The sequence below is a fragment of the Magnolia sinica genome, chromosome 9 (assembly GCF_029962835.1).
Source record: "Magnolia sinica isolate HGM2019 chromosome 9, MsV1, whole genome shotgun sequence".
Lineage (NCBI taxonomy): Eukaryota > Viridiplantae > Streptophyta > Magnoliopsida > Magnoliales > Magnoliaceae > Magnolia > Magnolia sinica.
Window position 1 is genome coordinate 32,839,351 of NC_080581.1, and position 15,829 is coordinate 32,855,179.

Genomic DNA, 15,829 nt, shown 5'->3' on the forward strand with positions numbered 1-15,829 from the left:
AAGGAACCTACCACGTGATCGTAGGTTACCGGTAAGATAGAGGGACGACTCTAAATCGCATATGCCCTCATTACAAATGAGGGGGACCCGTCAAATATTTAGGAGGCTCTTGATGAGCCTGACACAGAAAAGTGGATACCAGCTATGGATGATGAGATGGACTCGTTACACAAAAACCACACATGAGACCTGGTGGAGCTTTGAGTAGGCCGAAAAGCGATCAGATGCAAATGGTTATTCAAAAGGAAACATGATAGATATAAAGCGAGGCTGGTAGCGAAAGGGTATGCTCAGAAAAGGAATCGACTTCACAGAGATATTCACACCGGTGGTTAAACAAGTATCTATCAGATTCCTGTTGACGCAGGTTGCACACACTACGCCAAAATCACAAATTTGCGACGGACCAAATCCATCGTAAAATTAAATAAACGATGAATTTCGTCCGTCGCTTGGTCCATGGCTGTTTACTAGGTTGCTTTTTTTTGCGACGGATAAGATCCGTCGTAAATTTAAAAAATCCGTCGCTAAAATTCTAAAAACCTGATAAGGTCCGTCGCTAATACGAGGACCTCAAATCCTTCAATTTAACTTGTTCAGAAATTAAAGACGGATTTAGTCCGTCGCTAAAATATCTGTGAATAATTATTACCTATAAAAAATCGTTAGATTTTTATTTTATTTTTCTTTTTGAATCTTACACCTGATAGTCATTCGAAAAATAATTCACACGATTGTTTACTAAGAATCCTATTCACAAAATTGCTAACAACTCAATTCAGTAAAGAGGAAATGGCCTAGGTGGGGCTAACCCAAACAACAATTCCCGTAGTTCCAAGTTGGACGTGAAACATGGAATTGCACAGAGAGTTTGGTTGTCGCCATGTCCCACCTCCACTATGGTCAAATTTCTACATATTTCATTGCAATATAGCAGACTTGCAATCTGGTTCAACCAACCGCCCAAAGCTCTCTAACATATTATTAACAGGGATTGCTAGAACTGCCCAAAATTCCCAACAAATTTTGCAGTTGATTTTTGCCAACTGCAATTTGCAATCAGAAGAAAGGGAAGACTGACCTGGCAATGGATTCCGGTGGAGGAGTTCCAAGCAAATCAGTCATGAGATCCAATTGATGCACCACATTCTTTCCGGGGTTTCCCTGTAAGCATTTCTGCAAATATGCATCCTATGCTCCAAATATCGATTGTAGGAGTACCACAAAACACGAAAAAAAAAAAAAAAAAAAAAGAATCTTAAAGCCTAACGGCCCACATAAATTTATCCTCTGTAACTAAAATAACCACAATTTGGCATGAACCTTATGAACCAAACATATAATTAAATGAAGCTTCATAAAAGAACTATCCAATGTCAAGCAAGCTACAAGTTGTAGTGTTCCTAATTGCATTGGGACACAGTCTAATCCATTACTCTAGACTATTCATTAGGTCCAACACATTTCATGGGCTACCATGCAAACATCACACTGATCCCACAATTATTAACCATTCGATCAATGGCCTTTAGTATGTATAGTCAAGATTATTTGCACACGTCCAATAAACAATTGGGTCCATCTATTTGTTAGGGCCCATCATTGATTGCTTATGATCCTAAAGAATCACTTTTATTAGGAAATCATAACTATCCTATCCATGGTTTGAAAAATGGATGACTATAATTCATTTGATCAGTGCAATTTTAGCATGGTAGTCCATGAAATGTGTTCTGGAGTTGATGAACAGTTCAGGTCAATCAATAGGACTGTCCAAGTGAACCAATGGAACTAGGAGAACTATAATATAGTGCTCTGAGAGCGCTAGAGCACTTCTCTGTACTATTTGTACACCTATCCCTGCTTTAGAGCATGCAGAGAGAACATATAACATGCTTTTCATGAATCAACATAGCATGCTTTTAGCAAATCCATGTGCCATGGAAAATGCTCATCCTAATGTTTGTGTTCCTTTCCATGCTAGATTTGAATATTTCCACATGGTACGAAAGTACAATAATCAGATGGGTGACTTCTATGCATCAGAGTGCAAGAAATCACTACCCGTGTCATCAATAGTCATCAGTGCATTTCTACTATTCCAATAAATCATTTCCATTATTATAGAACGCCATTGAATGTGTTAGCAAACCTTGATCGTTTAGAAATATCATCTCCTAAAGATCTGATGCTTTGCAGGTTGAAAGTTCTCCAGTGATGCATGAGGATATTTTTCCATACATAAGTTTTGAATATAATCTCTACACATGCAATTAACTTCCTAAAAGGAACAAGGAAAAAAAAAGGCGAGTGCATAGCTACATATAGCAACTATTTTCAGAAAAAGAAAAAAGACAAGTGCATAGCAAAAATATAGTATCAGCATATGTTTAAGACCTGTCCAATGTTTACCCCTATTTTACAGCAGTTTGTTTCATGTCAATATTCCGTACAGGTCTGGCCCACCTTTCAGTGGCATATGTATTGAAATGTTGGGACTGACAGTGGATGGGTAGACCTAAAATCCTCTTCATCAAACAATATAATTTAACCCATCAATGGCGCTCTTCCATTGCGTATCCCATTGGCTATGTTTTATTTTTAATCCTCTCCACTTAATTGGTTATTCGCAGATCTCACTTAGAGTTCGTATAAATTCTACCAAGGAAAATTCTGGGGCATAGCACATCCATGGATGCACCCTCGTAATGGATGTTTGCAGCCTAGTGTTGTTTTGATCCAAACAGGAGTTGATCTTGTGCATTTGGATGCTCCTTTGCAAACCCTGTTCTCATCTCCCACTTCTGAAAATAGGTGCTAAAATGCTGACTTGACAAAAACCAATTCAACTAGCCTTTTGCCAAGTTGATGATGCGGAAAAATCTGACCCATGCAAGGTCCAAATTACTAATCAAGTGGTCCCCAGCTGGACCACCCTTGTGCTTTGGAAGTGGACCGATACAGACACAATAGAAACATGTATCCTAGTAGATCTACCAATAACAACGTATAGATGTGAAAGCAACAAAAGATTCCACCACAAAGCATTCACATGCACGTTACCAAAAAGCTTTTCCTTGTTCTAAGACATATGGTCCTACCACCCCATATATATATATAGTACTCCTTTTGTTCAAGGTCCTTTTTTAAACCATCACCTCCTCTTTCCCATTCTCAGCAAATGCTTCCTCATAACCACCACCAGCAGCAAGGAAATCCCAGTATTTCTCTAGCATATGGTCCACTGGCTGTAGCCGATCCCACTTTCCAGCACAAAATATTGCGTAAGCATCAGCCGCGTACCTTTAATAAAAGGAAAAGAAAAAGAAAAGAAAAAGAAGACCAATGCTATGTTATTGGTAATGGAAGAGCTATGCCGACCACCTTCTCAAACTGTGACATAAAATCCACGGCTATTATGTATATATAAGGCTATGGTTTAGTTATACATGGTTAATGTGCTATTATTATCAGAGAAGTGACCACAAATGCTTTTCATGTATGTAATTAATCTGTCCGTTCGAGATATTTATGGCCCACCTATGATGTGTGTGTGGAATCTGGTGCACGTTGTTTTGATTACTCGTTTTCACCATAGGTACCAAGAATCATCCCAGTACTAGAGTCGATGGGACAAACCGCAGGGAACAATTGACGATCACGCTAAAACCTGCATGTTCACCTTTTCTTTTGGCCCACCTAAGTTGTGGAAATGATTGAATTGTGTCCATTCATCTTGATGGGGCACACCAGATGAATGGTTTGCATGACATACACATTGCGGCAGACCTACATTCATTTGGGTCGGTGAAATCAATGAATCTCATCAGAATGAAATACGCAGGGAGGAGTCCGAACTGCATCCAAAAAGTAAAATCTAAAATCCCATTACGAATAGGTGTCGGGATTCACGCTACATCGTTACTCAAAGTCACCCTCCAATAAATAAACCATGAAAAGAACATAGAAGAGATGAAAAAGGCTATATACCTGAGAGATGGAACCCAAAACCATGGTCAAATCACTGATGATTGGTATTTCCAAAGGCTCCTCCATATACACCCCTACTCAAAAGACACCACCATACACTAGTTAAGCAAAAAGATTCAGAACATTCAATTCAAGTACTGAAACTTCAAATTTCTGCTTTCATTTGTTCTACATCCACTTCGTTATTTTCTTCTTTCTTTTCTTTTTTCAGTTGAAAGATAATGAAAACATTATTGTGAAACAAATTTGGAAAGAAAGAAAAACCAGACAGTCAGAACGCCATTTCTCATGTCGTGAAAGGTATGCCACAAAACAGAAATAACAGGAAAATAGATGAAATACCCCAAGCTTATGAACTCTGTAATGTTGACATCGGGTGCAAGAACAAGCTATCATGAGGTGGGTCCAATTGCACAGTTGCTCTAGCACCATTCCAAGGCAGCCTCAAGATCAACTTTCTCTCTCTACATTAAATGAGAGCTTGTCACACCATATGCAGGATCCCAAACTTATAAAAAAATATTGAAGTAATAAAAATAATTGGAAGCATATAGAATGTGGCTGAGGTAAAACAGAAGTTGCGTGAGAAATACCAATAACAACTGCTACAGACAAAGCAAAAGCATACTTCATTCTGGAATGTGCAGAAGTATCAACCTTAAGATTGGCATTATCCTTCTCTAAGGTCGCAATAACAGCTTTTAAACTACTCTTAGCAGGTTCCTCTGTTTCTTCTTCCAAGTCTCTTCTGATCAACTTAGATTGCAGTCGTTCCATCTCTGATACTTTATCATTCAGTTCGATGTGTAGTTCCTTCATCTCCAATTCTCCATAGATGTCTGCCAGTTCAGAACTCTCATAGCAGATATCAAAAGGCTAAAAAGGGTAAGAAATTTCTTTACTCAAAACCATTTTCAAGCTGAAAGTTAGTCTTATTTTCTCCTTTACCTACCCTCATCTTTCACTTCACGGATCAAACAATTAGATCTGCCATACGTACTTCATGGCAGAGAGCATATTTATCTAAAATAAGAGCACATGATATCACTAGTCAGGTGACCATACAAGCTAAGAATAACATAACTGAATCATAAAAAGCAACCTTGATGCAATGGACTTCTTGATGCACGATGGTTACCAATGGATGGATGGCCATGAATCATGATCAACCTGAAATCCAAATCTCAATTCTTTGAGAACAGATTAATGAAATAATTTCAAAACAAAAGCACAGTCCTAAGACAAATGGTCACATCACTCCTGTCACGCCCCAGACTCGGTAACCGGACTCATAAGGAACCCGATGGCCGGTTCTGGCCGCAACAGCCTCCGTAGTACCCCATTCTCAGCTCCTAAGGTAGGTTCCGATCCTGGGATCCTACAAAGAGGATTTTCATAACAGTATAATCATTTTCAATACGAGCATACCCAACATCATAGCAAGTATATCTAAGAATAAAAAAAACACACATCGCAAAATCCACTAAAAATTTGAACTTTTACATCATCCATAAGGTCCAAAAGGACATACGTGAGAATAAAAGGAAAAGAGAGAAAAATTAGCAACACTGGAGTCCTCACTGCTCAACTCTACTCCCCGCTCTGCTGCTACGGCGCCTCCCTAGAATCTCCTACACGCATCAATCGTGCATAAGCTTATAGAAGCTTAGAGGGTGGTGTAAGTGTGTGACAATGGTGCACAGAAGAATAGTAGGAGGTATAAGGAGAGAAGCATGATCAATGTGCATATCACTAGCCTTACCAAGGCCTACCATGAACGCGATGCAATGAGTAATGGGTGCCATACCAAGGCAATGCATGGAGGGGCTTGTACAGCCAATGCTAATGCGGTGCAAGTAATGTCAGTGCTCATATCCAAACCATAAGTCAAGTACATTTTCAATCATAAGGAGATCACCGGGGTCCATTACACTACTGAATGACTGCCGCTCTGCAGACCCCGCACAGTCAAACGAGCGTAAGAGACCTCACTACCCGCCTGTGGACAGCCAATCACCAACAAGGCCTGACGGTAGCGGACCCATTTACGAGCTGATCAGACTCAGCCTAGCAATGCCTCCTCACACCAGGCAGGTAAGGCCACACCCTATCCAACTGACTATATGAAAGTGGGAGCCGCGACCTAACAGTATAAGGCCCTCGTGTGCTTATATATTCCACCCGGTCGCGGCGTTGGAGCAGATCCTTGGTACCATGGAAGTTTTGAAAATTTCACCCATGGGCATCCTATGCACCCGGTATGCTCAACTAATATTTCCGGTGTCCACACATACGGCCATCCACGAATACCCCTGTGGAGGCAAGGCCCTGATGAAGTAAGGGCGGATATCCACAAGCTATGCAATGCCAGATGCATGAATCACACAATCACCCATGCATCAATTCCAGGCATCCATCTCTTGGGGAGATAGCAACATGTCCTACACAATGACACAGCCATGGCCAATCATACCTCAACCAAGCATGCATATGATGCGTATAGGAGTGGGCCATGAAGATGAATAGGGGTGCCGAAGAGGTGAAAATGAACTCTCTACCTAACTATGAAGGATCTAGGTACTTAACCAATTCCTCATAAGGAATACAACCTCTAATGGGGGCCCATATACTTGGGGTAGCCCACGAGACTAAGGACCTAGACTAAGGACCACGAGACTAATGGTATAGGCCTAAATAGATGAAACGGGCCTAGCAAGGGTCTATGGTGGGCCTTTAACCACCTATAGAAGCCCATGGGCCTACCTTAGGGCCACCAATGTAGACATCCAACCACAATTGGTCCCTAAGAGGTAACCCATCTCTAATTGATTATGGATCAAGGCCCAAAGCCTACGCAACATCAGAAATAAGAAATGGACAGCCATAATCATATCACAAATACTCATGTTGGGCTTCAGAAAGGCGGCCCAAGGCCTATCTAAAACATGGGTCCAAGGGAAACACACATAGCCCAACCCATATATATCGCTATGGGCCCATAGGGGAAAGGTTAGGGCCCAACATAAAGGCCACTAATCCCATATATTGTGGTGGCCTAGTGGGCAACCCATTGCTCAAACCACATGGGCAAATGTCATGCTCTTAGTCAAGTAAGTTGGGCCTACAACCCGGCCCAAGTATTAAAGTTGATTTGGTGGGCAACCAAGGGCCCATCTACTTGTGTAATCCAGCCTACTAACCCAACACAATAGTATGGTAAAAATGGCCCAAGAGTTCAATGGGCCTATCTGGAAAGTTCTAGCCCAATTGGGCCTAAAGAGTTCAACAACCAGCTACATTCATGGACCCGATTAAATTCAACTGTGGTGGGCCTCAAAAGTGCATTTATCAAGCCCAACATTTAAGGAACCAAAGGTATAAATTATTCTCTCTAAGATCTTCACAATGTGGTGGGCCCCACTCCTCAAAATTTCAGCCCAAAGGCCAATCATAATTATAACAAGTTGCTGGATTTTTAACCCAACAGGTTTATGGGCTTATTGGAGTCCAGTAATTGTTAGGACATCAGCCCAAGTGGTCCAGCTATCAAGTCAGAGGGCCCCACCACATAGGGTTACATCATACTACACAAGGGAGTAGGTGGGCCACACTGCTAGACCAAAGTCCAGCAGGTAGCCCACATGGGGCGTCCCATATGGGCCTGGGTATTTGGCCCAAACTGACCCAAATTTGCAGGCCACACCACAGTCAGTTCGATTGTCCGTTGGGCCTAAAATTTTGTAGAGTGACACTTCTATAGGTGGGTCACATCCCCACAAAATTTCAGAATTTTTGAACACTTAAAAATATTTTAATTTATTTAAATGAAACAGACTGTCCAGAAAATTGGATTGATCTGGACACCATATTGTAATGGGCCGGTCCAGCCACCACTATGGTGTGTACAGGTGTCCATTGGCCCCAAAATTTTGTAGGTGGGTCCTACCATGAGTGAACCACCTCTCTGCAAAATTTTATGATTTTTGGATACTCATAAATATTTTAATTAAATTAGGAATTTCAATCTGTCTAGGAAGAAATGTTGCTGTCCATGCATTGTTTACCCAATAAGGTGGGCCCAACCTTCATCCAAGAGGGGGAAAATGGAGGTTTAGTATTTTCTTCATCAAAATAAAGTAAGTTGGGGTCCATAAAAGTGGCCCATCCCTCAGAGAAACCAAGCTGTAGTGTATGTTTTCCCTCCATACATGTGGGTTGGACAGCCCAACAAGGTGGACTGCCCACCCCTATGGGCCTCCTTTTTGGGTACCATTTCATGGGCCATCTGAGGTATGACCCATCACACCTCGCAGTGGGGTCCACACCTTCTCATTACACCCCATAATTATAAAGAAAATAATGGCAATCATGACCCAAAAATCCATGCCAAAGATTGAACATGACAGTCCATGCAACAGTCCAGGTTTTTGGACAGCAATATATGGCTGGACACATCAGCCTATATCTCAATAATATCAGCCATATAAAGGGTGTGTGGCCTTCCTTAGTGGGCCCCACATAAGTCCAGATCACATACTAGGACTAGGACACTTGCATGCATTGATTAAGGTGTCCAATGATCATGGAGTTAGGTGGTAAGGGCATCCCACCTTGCTGGATTTTTATTTTTATTTATTTTGGGACATCCAAGGCCCACTAAATGGGCCACACACACATTATCATCCATACATCAGAGAAAAGAGAAGAAGAAAAGAGAGTAATCCGGTCATGGGGGTAGGGCCCCGCCACTAATGGGCCCTCCCAAGAGTGAATCATACCCATACAACTACATTGATTGTACATGCAACATAAAATCACTACATACATGATCTATAATTGCAATGGATGGTTTGGATGCCATCCCAACATGATCCTTGGGGTCTAAATGAGCTTAAGATGGAGTGGATCATTAAATACATCATAATGGGGTCCATGGAGAATGGCCCCATCATGGATCATGACATGCATGTAGGATGGGCCAAAGGGCCACATCCATGGGATCAAATGGGATCCCCACCATGGATTGGTGGGTCCCATATGATTCATCTAGGAAGAAAAATAAGATCAAAGGGTAGAAAAGAAGATCAGTAATTATAATCACCCTAAAAACGTATGAACGAAAGACCTAACCCTAACCCTACCTCGCCGCGCTTAAGGAGGGTGATTATAATTGCTGATCTTCTTTTCTACCCCTTGATCTTATTTTTCTTCCTAGATGGATCATATGGGACCCACCAATCCATGGTGGGGATCCCATTTGATCCCATAGATGTGGCCCTTTGGCCCATCTTACATGCATGTCATGATCCATGATGGGGTCATTCTCTATGGACCCCATCATGATGTATTTAATGATCCACTCCATTTTAAGCTCATCTAGACCCTAAGGATCATTTTGGGATGGCATCTCAACCATCCATAGCAATTATAGATCATGCATGTAGTGATTTTATGTTGCATGTACAATCAATGTAGTTGTATGGGAATGATCCACTCTTGAGAGGGCCCATTAGTGGCGGGGCCCTACCCCCATGGCCGGATTACTCTCTTTTCTTCTTCTCTTTTCTCTGATGTATGGATGATAATGTGTGTGGCCCATTTAGTGGGCCTTGGATGTCCCAAAATAAATAAAAATAAAAATCCAGCAAGGTGGGATGCCCTTACCACCTAACTCCATGATTATTGGACACTTTAATCAATGCATGCAAGTGTCCTAGTCCTAGTATGTGATCTGGACTTATGTGGGGCCCACTAAGGAAGGCCACACACCCTTTATATGGCTGATATTATTGAGATATAGGCTGATGTGTCCAGCCATGTATTGCTGTCCAAAAACCTGGACTGTTGCATGGACTGTCATGTTCAATCTTTGGCATGGATTTTTGGGTCATGATTGCCATTATTTTCTTTATAATTATGGGGTGTAATGAGAAGGTGTGGACCCCACCGCGAGGTGTGATGGGTCATACCTCAAATGGCCCATGAAATGGTACCCAAAAAAGAGGCCCATAGGGGTGGGCAGTCCACCTTGTTGGGCTATCCAACCCACATGTATGGAGGGAAAACATACACTTTAGCTTGGTTTCTCTGGGGGATGGGCCACTTTTATGGACCCCACCTTACTTTATTTTATGAAGAAAATACTAAACCTCCATTTTCCCCCTCTTGGATGAAGGTTGGGTCCACCTTATTGGGTAAACAATGCATGGACAGCAACATCTCTTCCTAGACAGATTGAAATTCCTAATTTAATTAAAATATTTATGAGTATCCAAAAATCATAAAATTTTGCAGAGAGGTGGTTCACTCATGGTAGGACCCACCTACAAAATTTTGGGGCCAATGGATACCTGTACACACCATAGTGGTGGCTGGACCGGCCCATTACAATATGGTGTCCAGATCAGTCCGATTTTCTGGACAGTCTGTTTCATTTAAATAAATTAAAATATTTTTAAGTATTCAAAAATTCTGAAATTTTGTGGGGATGTGACCCACCTATAGAAGTGTTACTCTACAAAATTTTAGGCCCAACAGACAATCGAGCTGACTGTGGTGCGGCCTGCAAATTTGGGTCAGTTTGGGCCAAATACCCAGGCCCATATGGGGCGCCCCATGTGGGCTACCTGCTGGACTTTGGTCTAGCAGTGTGGCCCACCTACTCCCTTGTGTAGTATGATGTAACCCTATGTGGTGGGGCCCTCTAACTTGATAGCTGGACCACTTGGGCTGATGTCCTAATCAAATGAAACAATTACTGGACTCCGATAAGCCCATAAACCTGTTGGGTTAAAAATCCAGCAACTTGTTATAATTATGATTGGCCTTTGGGCTGAAATTTTGAGGAGTGGGGCCCACCACATTGTGAAGATCTTAGAGAGAATGGGGTACTACGGAGGCTGTTGCGGCCAGAACCGGCCATCGGGTTCCTTGTGAATCCGGTTACCGAGTCTGGGGCGTGACACAAATCCTGCCTTCTCTCAGGAAATTCAACAAATAGCTAATGTACAAAACCGTATCCCCAATTTTCAACTGAATTAGAAGAGAAATATGGATGGATTTACCTGCAAGAACCTGACGCTCGAGATGATGGAGGGGTTATGCAAAAACCATATCCCCTGATTCTCCTGAAATCAGCAAATCCATCCCGAATCCACCACCAGATCGACAATGGAAATGAGTGCAGCGGTAATGGGTGCAGCGGGTTCCTACCGGCGACAATGGGGCGAAAACGATGGGGTTTGTACAGTGCTGAAATGTTTTGATTGGAGATGGGTTAGGGCCGGCATTGCTCAGAGAGGTGGAGTGAGAACAAGAGTCACAACGAGTGAGGGAGAGAGCCAGAGCGAAAGCAGGAGGGAAAGCGAGAAAGGAAAAGATATTGAAAGAGGGTTTCGGAAATGCCTCTTTCAAAATGCGTTTTTGATTCACATCCGAACAACGTGAGTTTAACACCAAATTATATAATAAACTAAGTTTTCAACCATACATTTAAGGGCCCATTTATCAGATGGTTAAGATTGTATAATATGGGTACAAGGTAAATATTAACCATCTACAAGAGGATCCAAATAGTAGAGGACCCACTATTTGGATGGTGTGAATAACTTTATATCATTTCCACTAGTGACTGCGTAAATCACCACCATTTTACATTGGTCCCAAAACTAGCACATGTAAAACCAAAACTAACTCCATGTGGGGGTACAGCGTGAGCTTTTACACTGTGCAAGCGTATCTTTTATTGTAACGGGTAGAGCCCATGGTTCCAAAACCTAGGCCATTGATTACTTTTTTCCATGTGTTTTAGCCATATATAAATAATTTCATCGATAGAATGATCTCGACATTTATAGTCACGGCCTGCAATAGACGGTTAAAGACGAAAAAGAGCATAATATCCTAATATTGGAAGGTAGAATCTTCATAAATTGAGGGCCATGGTTTGGTGATCCAAACCGTTGATATGATGAGACGCACGGTTGATGATCCAAAGAATGAGGTAGATCCAAAGTTCAAGTGGACCCCACCACAGAAAACAGTGGGGGACAGTGACACCCATCGTTGAAACCTTCCCAGGGCCCACAATGATATTTATTTGAGATGTAATCTTTTCATAAGTTAACAAAATCATGGATGGAAGGAAAACACAGATATCAGCCTGATCAAAAACTTTTACAGCCCACAAGAAATTTTCAATGGCAGGCGTTCAATCCTCACTCATTTTTTTTATTAGGTCAGCAAGTTTCCGTGCAATTTTGATCTAAAAATTTGTCCCAATTTGAAAATCTGATCCATTCAATCCGCTCTACTTGTCAAGATCTTTTTAATTTGACTGGTCACTCATCCCGATTGAGTTTTTGATGAGAAAGATATTGGACGGACAAGATTGCTCAACAATATGATGGGCCATATCTTGCTATTCAACGATCAGATTTGAATAATCTAAACATATGAAGTCATTTACTCTTCAATTTGGGCTAATCAAATTGTCCAAAATCTATGTAGATCTAGACAAACTGATCATGCCCATATAAAGTGTTTTGGACAAGTCTAATTCATTTTAGATCTAAATGAGTTGAATTTGGTTCTGTCCTAATTAGCACACTACGGACATACCTGACCGTTCAGATCAATTTTAGGATGGCTTGATCATAAAATTTGATCAATCTCATCATTATAAGTATTTCTTGCAATTACACTTCATTATACTAGGGCATTATTTTTTTTGTAATTGTGAACTTGTGTGTATGCATAAATAGTTGGAGGTTCATTTTTTTTATGCAAGTGAATTTATCAATTTATTCAAACTTCTCAAAATTTTCAAGAAGCTAATTTTTTTTTCTCCTAAATCACATTTTTTTTCAACTTCTCAACTTTCTTTTTTAAAATGACAAAATTTTCTCAAAATCTTGGTGTTTTTCTAAATCCAAAAAATAAAAATAAAAATAAATCAATATCTTAATTTTTCTCAAACATTGTCAATTTTTTTTTTTCAAAATTACAATTATTTTTAAACTTCACTTCAAAATGTTAGTTTTTTTTTTTTTTTTTATAATCAAAATCTTGATTTTTTTTTTTCTTCAAAATTTCTATAATTTTCGAACTCCTGCATTTTCTTTATCAAAATGTCTTTCTTTTTTCAAACTTCACTTCTTCTTTGTTTTAATGTCATTTTTCTTAACGAACTTTTCAAATTTTCAAAATACAAAATCTCATTTTCTTTTTAAAAATCTCAAATTTTTTTTCTAAAATCCATTTTGTTTTCAAACTTATCAATTTATTCAAACTTCTCAATTTTTCAAGATGCCAATTTTTTTTAGTTACATTTTTATTTTCTACTTCTCAAATTTTTTTCATAGTGTTACTTTTTTTTTTCAAATGTCAAAATTTTTCAACATTTCAATTTTTTTTTTTTTTAATATCCTAGGCTCCACTATAATATTTATTTGACATCCAGCCTCTTGATTACGTCAATGTAGGGAAAAAAACAAATAACAACTTAACCCAAAACTTTCATGGCCCTTGAGAAGTTTTTAATGGCTGGTCTTCAATTAACACTGTTCCCGTGGTGCAATTTTGACATAAAGTTTTTTGCAATTAAGAAATCTGATCCAGTCAGTCTATTCTACTTTTCGAAAGCTTCGATTTGAATGGTCACTCACCCCAATCAGGTTACGAATGAGAAAGATATTAAAAGAACAAGATTGATCAACAATATGATAGGCCATATTTTGCAATCCAACGATTGGATTTGAGTGAAATTTAATCTAAACATCTAATTAGATTGTCCAAAATCTAAATAGGATCTTGACAAATTGATCATGCTCATTTAAGGAGTGTTTTGGATGGATTTGATTTTCTTCGGTTCACAATGAGCTGAATTTTGTTCTTTATCCTAATTAGTACATTCTGAACACATTTGTCCTTTCAGATCAGCTTTTAAGATGGCCTAATCATAGAATTTGATCAATCTCATCAAACTTCTCAAATTTTTTCAAAATACAAAATCTCAATTTCTTTATAAAAATCTAGATTTTTTCTCAAATCTCAATTTTTTTAAAAATATATATATATAAAATTTTCAAACTCTATCATTTTTTTTTTTCAAACATGTCAATTTTCTTCTTCAAAATCACATTTTTTTTTTTTCAAATTCTCATTTTCTTTTATCAAACTTCTTAATTTATTTCAAAATAGAAAATCTAGATTTCTAAATGAAAATCTCAAAAATTTTCAAAATCAATATTTTCAAACTTTTCAATTTTATTCAAACTTCTCAATTTTTTTTAAAATGCCATTTTAAAAAAGAAAAAAATTCAAATTTTTTAATCAAAATTTTCTAACTTAGGATTTTTTTTTTTTTCAATATGTTTTTTTTTATACAAAATTTTGATTTATTTTTAATCTCAAATTCTTTTCAAGTTTACTTCATTTTTTTTTAATATCTTTTTTTCTTTCAAAACCTACAAATTAAGGGATTTTTCATGTCATATCGCGATGCATTTATAAACCATTGTTCATGCAAAGTAAACATAAATTCCACTCAATCGATTAAAAAAACTAAAATTAAAACTAATAACAATCAATGCATTCAGTCAATTCATTAAAAAATCATATTGAAGTTTAGCGCAAAAGTTGCTAATTCTATTAAACACAAGTGTTTTTTTAAACTCATTTTTTAATCATTATAAAAAATATTAACTAAAATTTCTTTTTCAAAATATTAATTTTGTGTCAAATTGTCCATTTTTTATCTACTTCTTTTTTTCAAAATTTTTAACAAAATAATATTTTTGTTATCAAAGTTTTTAATTTTTTTTTTTCAAAATCCTTTTTTGAACTAAACAATTTATTCAAACTTATCAAAAGGTTCAAGATGCCAATTTTATTTTTATTTTTTCAAAAGCACCATTTTATTTTCAACTTTACAATTTTCCTTTTCAAAATGAAAATTTTTATCAAAATCTTGGTGTTTTTTCAAATTATTATTTATTTTTTTCAAAATCACAATTTTTATCAAAATGTTAACTAAAATTTCTTTTTCAAAATGTTAATTTTCTGTCAAATTGTCCATTTTTTATCTTCTTATTAAAAAAAAAAATTTAACAAAATATTATTTTTGTTATCAAAGTTTTTAATTTTTTTTTTTCAAAATCCTTTTTTGAACTAAACAATTTATTCGAACTTATCAAAAGTTTCAAGATGCCAATTTTATTTCTTTTCAAAAGCACCATTTTGTTTTCAACTTTACAATTTTCCTTTTCAAAATGAAATTTTTTATCAAAATCTTGGTGTTTTTTCAAATTATTATTTATTATTTTCAAAATCACAATTTTTTTTAACTTTTTAATTTTCCCTTCAAAATGACAATTTTTTCAAAATCTCAATTTCTTTTTCAAAAAAAATATATATTTTTTCGAAGCTGTAAAATTTTTCACAAATTTTTTAATCTTTTCAATTTTCTTTTTCAAAATATCATTTTTTTTCGAAATCTATATTTTTTTTCAAAAATATTAATTTTATTCAAACTCCTTAAAAAATTTTCAAAATCTTATTTTTTTTTAAATCACAAATTTATTTTTTTTTTTCAAATTCTCAATTTTCCTCAAACATTGTTAGTTGTTTTTTAAACTTCTTAACTATATATATTTTTTTAACTTCTCAATTTTCTTTTTCCAAATATCAATTATTTAACAAAATCTTAATTTTTTTAATCTCAATTTTTTTCAAACTTTATTTTCTAAAATCTCAATTTTCTAATAAAATATTAAAAATATAGATTAGGATTTTTCACGTGATATTGCAAAGCATTTAAATATCAGTTTGAAAACAATAT